At 50.4% G+C, this 10565-nt stretch overlaps 1 long non-coding RNA gene across 4 annotated transcripts in view; it reads right to left on the bottom strand.

The window, feature by feature from the left end:
* The window catches only part of LOC116666561, a 101170-nt gene extending 90995 nt beyond the window's left edge, over positions 1 to 10175 (bottom strand). For 3 of the 4 annotated variants that reach the window (XR_004323502.1, XR_004323500.1, XR_004323501.1), the window contains exon 1: positions 8513 to 8590. This is a non-coding gene — a long non-coding RNA (uncharacterized LOC116666561). Of the gene's footprint in view, positions 1 to 8512; positions 8591 to 9292 lie in introns of those variants that run through there. The other variant, XR_004323503.1, reaches the window with a different exon arrangement.
* Positions 10176 to 10565: the final 390 nt, after the last annotated feature.

Here is a 10565-nt window from a genome sequence, read left to right on the forward strand (position 1 = left end):
AAAAAATGTTGAAAATAAAAATAGCATGGAGCATGAGAAATGCAAAACATAGTTTAAAACACATTTCTGAACTCCCAGAGAGAGAAGGGAGGAATAGTGGAGCAAGGGCTATGTTGAAGACATAGTATAATGGTATATTTTTCCAGAATTCATGAAAACCATGAGCCTACAGATCCAAGAGGCTCAGCAAACTCACAGCAGAGTAAATAAATAGAAAGTCACACAGAGGCTAACCTCAGGGCACCTGTCAAGCACGAAAGACCAATTTTTAAAAGTTGTAAAAGCAACAGGAGGACAAGGACACATTATCTCTGAAGGAGCAATTGTAAGAATGACAGTGGACTTTTTAACAGAAATGATGGAATCCAGAAGAAAATGGAAAGTCATTTTTCAGGGCTGAAAGGGAAAAACTGCCAGCGTGGAATTTTATGCCTAAAGAAAATCACCTTCAAAATGTAAGTGGAATACAGCTGTTTTCAGCTGAAAGATCTCTGCCACAAGAAACACTGAAGGAAGCTCTTTGAGCTGGAGGAAAGTAGCTGTACGGGAGTGAACCTCAGGAGTGAGTAAAGCACGATGGAGAGGCTAAATAGGCTGGTAAGAACAAAAGAAAATTAACTGCCTAAAACAGTACATTAATGTCCAGTAAGATCGTTAACATTCACAGAAGTAAAATATAAGCAAACACATGGAATTAAACACATGGAATTAAAAGGTGAGGTTCTCTCCTTGTTCAGGAAGTCATGAGACTTCAAGAAAGTAAAATGTAATCTCTAGGATAGCCATTAAGAAATGATATATGAATATATAGCTCAAAAGCCAATAGAAGAGATAAGCTGAATAGAAAATATTTGATGAATCTGAAAGAAGACAGAAAAGGAGGAATAAAGGAAGAAGAGATGAGAGAAATACAAAATAAAAACAGCCATTTAAGCCCAACAAGGTTGGCAACCACAGGAGACGCAAGTACTCTGAACAGTCCAATAAAAGGCAACTGTCAGGCGGGGACATTAAAAGGACACTCGACCACACACTACTTACAAAAGATACGCTTTAAACATCAGGACCCAGAAAGGTAGAAAGTGAAAAGATGGGAAAGATATATCCTATAAACACTAATTTTATTTTCTAAAAAAGCTAGTGTGGCTATATTAATATCAGGTAATACAGACTTCAAGACGAAACTGTTATCAGAGACAACAAAGAACAGCGGACGATGCTGAAAGTGCCATGCAATCAAGAGGAAAATGACCCTCAGTCTCTATGCACCAAATAACAAAGCTTCCAAACGTATAAAGCAGATGTTGCCAAAACCAAGAGAAGTGGTACACAAATTCACAAACAGAATTGAGAACTTTAATAACTCTCTCTCAGTAACTGATATAACAAGGAGATAAAAAGTCAGCAAAGATACAGGCGACCTGAACAGCATAAGGAGCCAACTTGCCTAATTGATGTATATTGAAATCATACAGAGTATGTCCTTTCACAGAGAGGAGTCAAACTCGGACTCAGTAAGAGAAAGATAGCTCACTGTAATCCCCAAATGTATGAAAATTAAGTCAGAGACTTCAATATAACCCATAGGTCTAAGAAATCCCAGTGGAAATTGAGATATATTTTGGACTGCCTTACAATGTAAATATGACATCAAGTCTGCTGGCTTCGGCTACATTGTGCTTAGAGAAAAGGCTACAGCTCAAAACACATGTATTAGAAAAGGAGAGTAGGTGAAAATCAGCTGTCTAAACTTCCATCTCAAGGAGCTGGAAAAAGAAAAGCAAACTGAATTCAAATAAAGGAGAAGAAAGGAAATATAAAAGTGGGAGCAGAAATCAACGAATGGAATCAGATGTAAAACAGAAAATTAACATCGTCAAGTCGTTTGCTCTTCATAAAGATTAATAAAATGTACAAACCACTAGCAACGCTGATCCAGAAAACAGAGGAAAAGATAAATCTCAACTAAAAGAAATACAAAGGGGACACTATGACATACTCTGCACACAATAAAAACATATCTAGGTGTGAGGACAAATCTACACGAATAACTTCAAGTTTTAGATGAAATATGTGAATTCCTTGAAAAACACAAGTTCATCGCAACTGACACGAGAAGAAACAGAAAGTGTGAAGAGTCCTTTATCTGTTAAAGACATTGAGTCTGTAACTGAAAACTTCCCCACAAAGAAAGCAGAGGGCCGACGTCTCCAAGAGTGAACACTTTCAGGCACTTCAGGGAGCGGTAGTGCCAATGGTGGGAGAAGGAAGAGCAGACACCCAAAGCTGCCCACATCCTAACCCTTAGAACCAGTGAATAAAGGAGGCTTTAAGACGTGGCTTGGTCAAGGACCTTGAAACGAGGAGACTGTCCTGGGCTGTCAAGGCAGGCCCCCTGTCGTCACAATCATCCTTATTACGTGGGAGGCAGGAGGGTCCAAATCAGAGAAGGAGACGTGACGAGACGCTGAGGAAACGCTGAGCGTGGCGTGATGTGTCTGGAGATGGAGGAAGGGGCCGTGACCCCAGAATGCAGCTGGCGTATACAATCTGCTCGAGGCCAGGAACGGGTCCTCCCCAGCGCCTCCAGAGGAAACCCCGCTCGGCTGTGAACACGGCCTGATTTCGGGCTGTAAGACCTATTGTGTCCTTAGGAACTACCAGGTAACAAATGTGTGTTGTTTTAAGCCACTGAATTTGTGGTCACTCTTTTTCACTTGGGCAGAGGGCTAGATTTGGTCCATGGGCACTAGTTTGTTTACTCCTAACACAGATTTTGTTTCTTCAGTGGTGAAGATTTCTCCCATTTGTAGATTGCCTTTTTGGGGGGGTGGGGGAGCAGGTAATTAGGTTTACTGATTTAATAGCGGTCCTGGGGATTGAACCCAGGGCCTCGTGCATGCTAAGCACGCGCTCCACCACTGAGCTCTACCCTCCCCACCCCTGTGGTCACGTTTAACAGCAACAATGAGAAACCGACACACAAATCTTTCACAAACTCCTTCGGAGATGAGAGAAGAGGTAAGGCTTCCCAACTTACTTCATGAGGCCAGCGCGCACTTGGATAAAACAAGAGAACACGACATGCCGAAACGTCTCGCGAACATACGCAAACGTCCAACAAGACTCAGTTATAGGAAAGGGTTATTATGTCACAACCAGCAATGACAGATTGACTTGACATCCCAAGTTTGATCAACTCAGCTCATCACACGTACCGAACAACGGAGAAGCCGCACAGGATCAGCCCAGTAGGCGCGGAGAAAGCATGTTGCAAAGTCCAACGCTGGGCAGAGGGCGCCTCTCAGCGGCAGGCGCGGGTCCTGCGTTCCGTCTCCGGTACCTCCGTTTAAAATTTTTTAGGAAATAAATAAATCTAACTACCCCCGAGGGGGGAAAAACACACACACACACACACACACACGTTTAAAAAAATCAACACCTATTCATGATTTAAAAAAAAAAAAAAAAAAAAACTCCGCAGAAACCAGGAACAGAAGGAAATACAGTTAACAGTCTCCTGTGAGGAGATTTCCGGGGGCCAGCAGTGAGCGGTGGGCGGGGCGGCGGGTGGGCGGGGCGGAGGTGGGCGGGGCAGCAGTGGGTGGGGCGGGGCGGGGACTAAGTGGCCCCTCACTGTGCTCCCTGTTACTGGACCTGAGTTGAGTACCTGGTTGGAGGCTGAGTGGCAAGAAGGAGGATTTAAAGAAGCCCTCGAGTGCCACCTGACTGTTGCTGGCTCTCCTGTGGCATCAGGACCAGGAGCGCCCCGAGGCCCCCCCCCCCCCCCAGAGAAAGCACACCCACAGCCTGTCCCGACAGCCACGAGCAGGACCATCCCCAAGGCCACTGACCCTGCGGAGAGGACCAAGATGCAGACCTGGAGAGCAGCGGAGGAGGGAACCAGCCACCTGGGCCGACGGACTGAGCAGTGGTGGTGGTCCGGATGCCCAGGGGCTGGCAAAGGTCGTACTCCCCCGCGGGCGGTGGGACCGCCAGGCATCTCCCACAATCCACTCTGCAGGCGCTGTCGGGTTTCTGTCTGAGCAACAGCAGTGTGGCCAACCCAGGAGACATCCCTGAGGCTAGTAGAATCCCATGGACAGTGTGGGGAGAGCTGTCCCAAGCCTGAGGGCTGTGGCTGCTCTGGACTGGCCACCCTGGGGACAGACAAACAGCCCGAGGAAGAGCCCGTCACTGGGAACAACCAACCCTCGCCCTCATGGGTTGTCTAGATCTGCCCCCACAAGGAACAGTCCACCACCTTCCCGTTAGCACCCAGAGGTCCTCTGTCCCAGGAGGCTGTGATGCACAGGAATGTTTACAGTGGCTTCATTTGTCATCTCCAAAAACTGAAAAGGGGGGGGGGGTGTATAGCTCAGGTGGTAGAGCGTGTGCTTAGCTTGCATAAGGTCCCAGGTTCAATTCCCAGTACCTCCATTAAAAATAAATAAGAACCTAATTACCTCCCCCAACAAAAAAAAAAAAAAATTTTTTAATGTGAAATTGTAAAAAAAAAAAAAGTGCTTAAAAAAAACTGAAAACAACCCAAATGTTCTTCAGCAAGAGTAAACTTTGGTTTAAACACGCCATTGAGTACTTCGCAGCAGCACAGAGGGATGACCTGCTGTTATCTGGAACAGTCCGAAGGAGCTGCCTGGGCACGTGAGACTCGGAAGCTCGCCTCCTCCATGACTCCATCCCCACCACGCTCTCAAAAGACAAAGGTCCTGGTGATGGAGACAGGCCAGCGGGAGGGGCATCACCATGAAGGAATAGCTCCAGGGAGAGTCTTGGGGTGGTAGCGCTTTTCTGTGTCCTAAGTATGATGACAATACACGAATCTGTACATGTGTTAAAAGGCACAGAACTACACATGGGTTAGAATTCAAAAGAGTCCATTTTGCCAAGGATATTGAGAAATTTGAACCCTAAGGAACTGCTGTTGGGAATACAAAACGATGCAGTGCTGTGACAGTTTGGTGGTTCTTCAAAAGTTAAACACAAGTTAAAACTGTCATATGATCCAGCAATTCCACTTCTGGGTGTCTCCCCTAAATAACTCAAAGTACGGTTTCAAATAATTGCACACCCGTGTTCCTAGCAGCATTATTCGCAGTAGCTGAAAGCAATAACCCAGGCGTCTGACTGGTGATTGGATACACAACGCGGTCCATCCATACAATGGGCTATTATTCAATCATAAGAAAGAATGAAATTCTGACATGTGCTACCACGTGGATGAATCTTGAAAACATTGCGTTAAGTGCAATAAGCCAGGCAAAAAAAGAACAAATCCTGTCGGATCGCACTCATATAAGGTCCCTAGAGGGGTCAATTCCATTGAGACAGAAAGTAGGTTGGGGGGCCAGGGCCTGGGGGAGGGGGGAGGGACTGAGTGTTCAATGGGACAGAGAGTCAGCTTGGGAAGATGGAAAGTTCTGGACGTGGATGGTGTCATGGTTGCACAACAGTGTGAATGTGCTTAGGGCTGCACTTAAAAATGGCTAGGATGGTAAGTTTTACGTTATATAGATTTTACACAATAGAAAATCAACAAAAGTCAATTTTACTACATAATAATCATAAAAATTAAATAAAACGATGCAAAAAAGAAAAGTGAAAAACAGAACGTGCATAAGAATCTCCTGGTGTTGTTAAAACACAGATTGCAGCTCAGCAGGCTTGGGGTGGGAGCTGAGAGTCTGCACCTGTAACCCGCTCGCAGGCAACGCTGACACAGCTGGCCGGGGTCTCAAGGCGCCAGGAGATAGCTACTATAACGTCCCTCGCGGCACTGCCACGCGCAGGAAAACAAGCTAAACGGCAGCAGAGGAGATCTGTTCATGCCATGGAAACCTGTACAGCAGCCCCAGTGCATAAACTAGGCTCACCTGCATCAGCAAGGATGAGCGGACTGAGATGTGGAAAAAAAAAAAAAAAAAAAGCAAATTGAAGGAGAACCGCTCCTATGATACTCATATGAATATTTTAAAGCGCACGAGACAATACCACGTGGCATACACAGACTCTCACACACACAGCCAGCCGGGAAGACGGCCGCCACATTCCGCAGAGGCTGCCTCCGAACAGGGAGGCAGGGGAGGCACCGGGAGCACTGCCCCCATCTGTACTGTTGTTTTCTAACCTGAAGCAAAATGAGAAAGTGCTGACAGGTCTGGCTGTAAGGAGCCAGGGGTCTGTTCTGTCATTCTCTGTGTTTATTTGTCCATTTTTTAAATGTCATAAGATACTCAGGAAGGAAATAATCTGAAATGTGGTATTAAAAGCATATAGAAGGAAGCTACTCACTGCTGGTTTTAATAGCTTAGATACGGAAATAATCTAATATATAAAAATGGAGAATTGGTTCACGTATCACCATACATCCACAAAACACCACCCACACAGACATTTATCACCAGGTTGTGGGAAACAGGAATGAGAATGAGCCTCAGAAGTACCTCCTGGAGTGAGAGGAGTCAGACACAAAGGAATCCACACAGCACGTTCCCGCATCTGTGAAGTTCAAGAACAGGCAACAGCACTGATGGTGATAGCTCAGAGGTGAGGGGGATCTGCCCGCAAGGGTTGTGAGGGAACTTTCTAGAGAACTTGTTATGGGCGGTGACAGTTGTCAAAATCCACCGCTTGAACACGTGGCTGAATGTGCATTCTATCAACTATGCCTTGACTGAAAAAAGAATCAGGTTGCGAAAAACGTAACGCCATGGGTACATGTTTACTGTATGCCATTATGTGGAACACAGAATTGAGCATCAACAAAAATAAGTGAACCCTGCTAATCCTTTTGCCCAGAAAGAAGCATTAAGAAATGTCCCGGTGGGAACAGTACTCAGCCATAAAAAAGAATGAAATAATGCCCTTTGCAGCAACATGGGTGGACCTGGAGATCATCATTCTAAGTGAAGTAAGCCAGAAAGAGAAAGAAAAGAAAAACATATGATACCACTCATATGTGGAATCTTTAAAAAATGACACAAATGAACTTATTTACAAAACAGAGATAGGCTCACAAACAGAAAATAAACATACGGCGACCAGCCGGGAAGGGGGTGGGAAGGGATAAATTGGGAATTTGAAATTTGCAGATACTGGGGGGGAGGGCATAGCTCAAATGGTAGAGTTCATGCTCAGCATACACAGGGTCTTGGGTTCAATCCCCAGTACCGCTTCTAAAAATAAATAAACCTAGTTACCTCCCCCTTAAAAAATATAAAACTAAAAACAAATAAATAAATAAATAAAAATTTAAAATAAATTTGCAGAAACTACTACATATAAAATAAACAAGGTCCTACTGTATATATAGCTCACGAAACTGTATTAAATATCTTATAATATCCTACGATGAAAAATAATGTGAAAACATGTATATACGTATAACTGAATCACTATGTAGTACATCAGAAATTACCACAACGTTGTAAATTAACTTCAACGGAAAAAGAAAGAAAAGAACGCATGTGGCCGGCAGGGGGCGCGCACGGACCTCCCGGGCAGCCGCACTCCGACCTGGCCGCTGTAGGCACGGGTCCTGCCGAGGGCTGCGGGCAGCGATCGGGAAGGTCCGGCGGGGCCCGACCCCACGCGCGGCCGCGGTGCCTCCCGGTCCCTGCGCGGGGCCCTGCTCCACCGCGGAGACCCCGAGGCGGCATCCGCACGCGCGGGCCTGGCGCCCTCGAGCACCTACCAGGCTTGGAGCTGGCCCCGCCCCGCACGGCCTCCCCAGCCTGAGGCTGGGCCCCCGGGGAGCCGTCACCGCCGCGTGGTGTCCCTTCCACGCGCAGCCCGCTCCCTAAGCCGCCCGTGCCCCTGGGAGGTGGGGACGCCGTGCTGAGTTGGCAGGGTCTGGGGCTGCAAAGAACCCAGGGCCAGAGTTGGTCGCCTTGGAAGTCACTGTCCTCTCCAGAGGGAGTACCACGCTCCCCTCCGCCCCATCCTTGCAGAACCCCAGGCTTTAAATGCTTATTTGCAGGAGAAGTGACTCTTAGAGTAATAAAATAATCATGGCCCAAATTCCGCTGCCCAGACACAGTGGGGCGGGGGGTGGGGCGTGCTGCATGCCACCCCCACTCTCCCAGAAGAGGCACAAGGACACCAACCCCTCCCCTCAGCTTACTGTCCCTGCTCAGGCCTGGAGCTGGGAGTTGCCCGGGGGGCCACATGCAGGCACTGACCACATCTGGGCTGAGCAGAAGAGCCCACTTGGGCGGTCTGTCTTCCTTCTCTCTACTGGGCTCATCCTGGGCCTGGCAGAGGGGCAAACTGAGATAAGCATCCTCCCGGCCCAGGAGACAGTGCCTGCATCCTCCCACTCCTATGGGTCCCAGGCCCTTTGGGGGTCTGTCCTTGCTTCCCCAAGGGCCTCAAGTATCTGCTCCCGCCACCAGGACCGCAGCGAGGCTCCACCTGAATCCTCCTCACCCTCCCAGGACCCACTTTTCAGACATGGAGTGAGCCCCACCACAACACACACTCCATCACTGACCTGACCTGGCCATGTATCAGGGCTGGGCATCTCCCCGAGCTCAGGGACCACCTCTATCCAGGCCCTCTCTCCTCAGCAGGCCTTTCCTCCTTTGAGGCCCAGCCTGGGGTAGGAAAGAGGAAGGACCGGAACCCAGCCTCAGACACAAATAACCCCTAGGTTACCAGTGCTTTCTTCCGGGACAGCCCCACTCCCCACCCTCCTCCACCCCAGTAATATTTGTTATCCTAGATGCTGGCTCTGAGCCAGGAACACACTCTTTCCCCCTGCAAGACACACACACACACACACACCAGATACAACTACTTGGGCACTCCTCAAGCTAGCAAGGGAGTGGGCCAAGCACTTAGTAAGCACCTACTGCGTGCAAAGTTCTTGGGCAGGAGGTCAGGAGAACCAAGCATGGGAAGTCAGAGGGCCCTCCAGACCCCTGCCTAACATCCACCTGCTGCCTGCTGCCCTCTCCCACTACAACTCTGAGTTCTGGGGTCCTGAGTGCCCACCTAGCCCAGGAGGGTACAGGACACAGCTCCCTGCAATAGGATCCTTCATTCAAACTGCTATGGCCTCCCAGATCCCACCCTACATGGGAAGGGGCTGCACTTCCTGGGGGCCAAAGCCTCCCTCAGAGCACAGGTTGGCCCTGGGAGCCCTGTGATGGCTGGGGGCTCCAGGCTGGAGGAGAAACGGCCCTCACTCTCCACCAGGCAGCCCAGGGTGGGGGGAGTGGTTTTAGGAATGTCTAGGCTGTCTGGTCACACCTCCCCCCAAAATAATTACCTTCAAAGGCTCTTAGGGCTCCTTGGCTCCCTCGGCAGGGGTCTTTGTCTCCTTTCTCAGAGTTAAGTCCCCAGTGCCCGGCACAGGTTCTCAGTAAACACCTGGCGTGAGGGTGGACCCCAGACAGGGTGTCCTGTCACACCTCTCCCGGCTCCCCCTTAGTGACTCCAGCACCCTGACCTCCTGGTGGAGGGACAAGACTTGTCCTGCCCAGGGTGGTCCCTTCTGCACCAGGGCGCTGCCTTGGCTTCCAGTCATGGCTTGCATGTCCCATCCTGGGGTGGCCTCTGGGACGCTCACCCGCTCCAGTGTGCTTCCACCGGACGCTTGCCCAAGGTGTAATTACCTATGTTTGCTCCCGCACTGGAGAGCCAGCGTCCAAGCAGCCGAATGGTTGTGTTTCAACAGCGGTCAGCTGGGGGCGGTCCCTCAACTGCCTTTATGGGGTTAGGGGTCGCATGATCAGGATGGGTCACCTTGAGCGCTGCTTAGGGGCGGCTTTTCACCGGACGCGACAAAGGCTGGGGGTCATGGGTGGGGCTGGGGGACACCGCTGCACAGGGGACTCCCTCCTCCAGACTTCCTGAGATGTGTGACCTGAGGCAAACCATCTCTCCTCTGAGCTTTTAATTTCCTTCCAAGTAAAGTGCAGACCCAGGTTCCCACCTCCAGGGGTCGTGGAGAGGGTAAGCTTAGATGCCGCAGGTAAAGCGCGGCGCAGAGCCGGGCTCGCGGTGCGCGCTCGCGCCGGGCCCCCGGCTAGCGAAGGCTCTCCCGGAGGCAGGCCCCGCACGAACAAAGGCTGTGGGGCGCAAGAGGGGACGCCAACTCCGGCCAGGCCGGCGGGGAGAGGACCTTCGCGCTCGGGACCGGGTCAGGCGGACCCTCTGCGGGTGTGTGTGCAGCGAAGCTGAGGGGAGAGTCCCTGTGTGGGGCCGAGCGCTGGGGCTGGGAGGGCTTCCCGGAGGCGGGGTCCAGGCACGGGATTGGGACGCCTTGCGGCCCCTTTAAGAGCCGGTGAGGGCTGAGGGCCGAGGGCGCAGGGCGGCGGCGCTGAGCCCGGCTCCCCCCACCCTACCTCGCCCGCCCCTGGCTCTGGCGGCCGCCGCCTCTAATCTGCACCCGAAGCCCGGGCTCCGGCTGACGTCACCTGCCCCGGAGCCGTGCGCGCTGATTGGCTGCAGGTGACGTCAGGGGCTTTTTTCGCTCGGCATGACCTCATCCCCGCCGGCGGCCCCGCCCTCCGCCCCGGGCCTGTCACTCGCGGCCGAGC

This window comes from Camelus ferus, chromosome 10, assembly GCF_009834535.1.
Source record: "Camelus ferus isolate YT-003-E chromosome 10, BCGSAC_Cfer_1.0, whole genome shotgun sequence".
In the NCBI taxonomy this organism is placed as follows: domain Eukaryota; kingdom Metazoa; phylum Chordata; class Mammalia; order Artiodactyla; family Camelidae; genus Camelus; species Camelus ferus.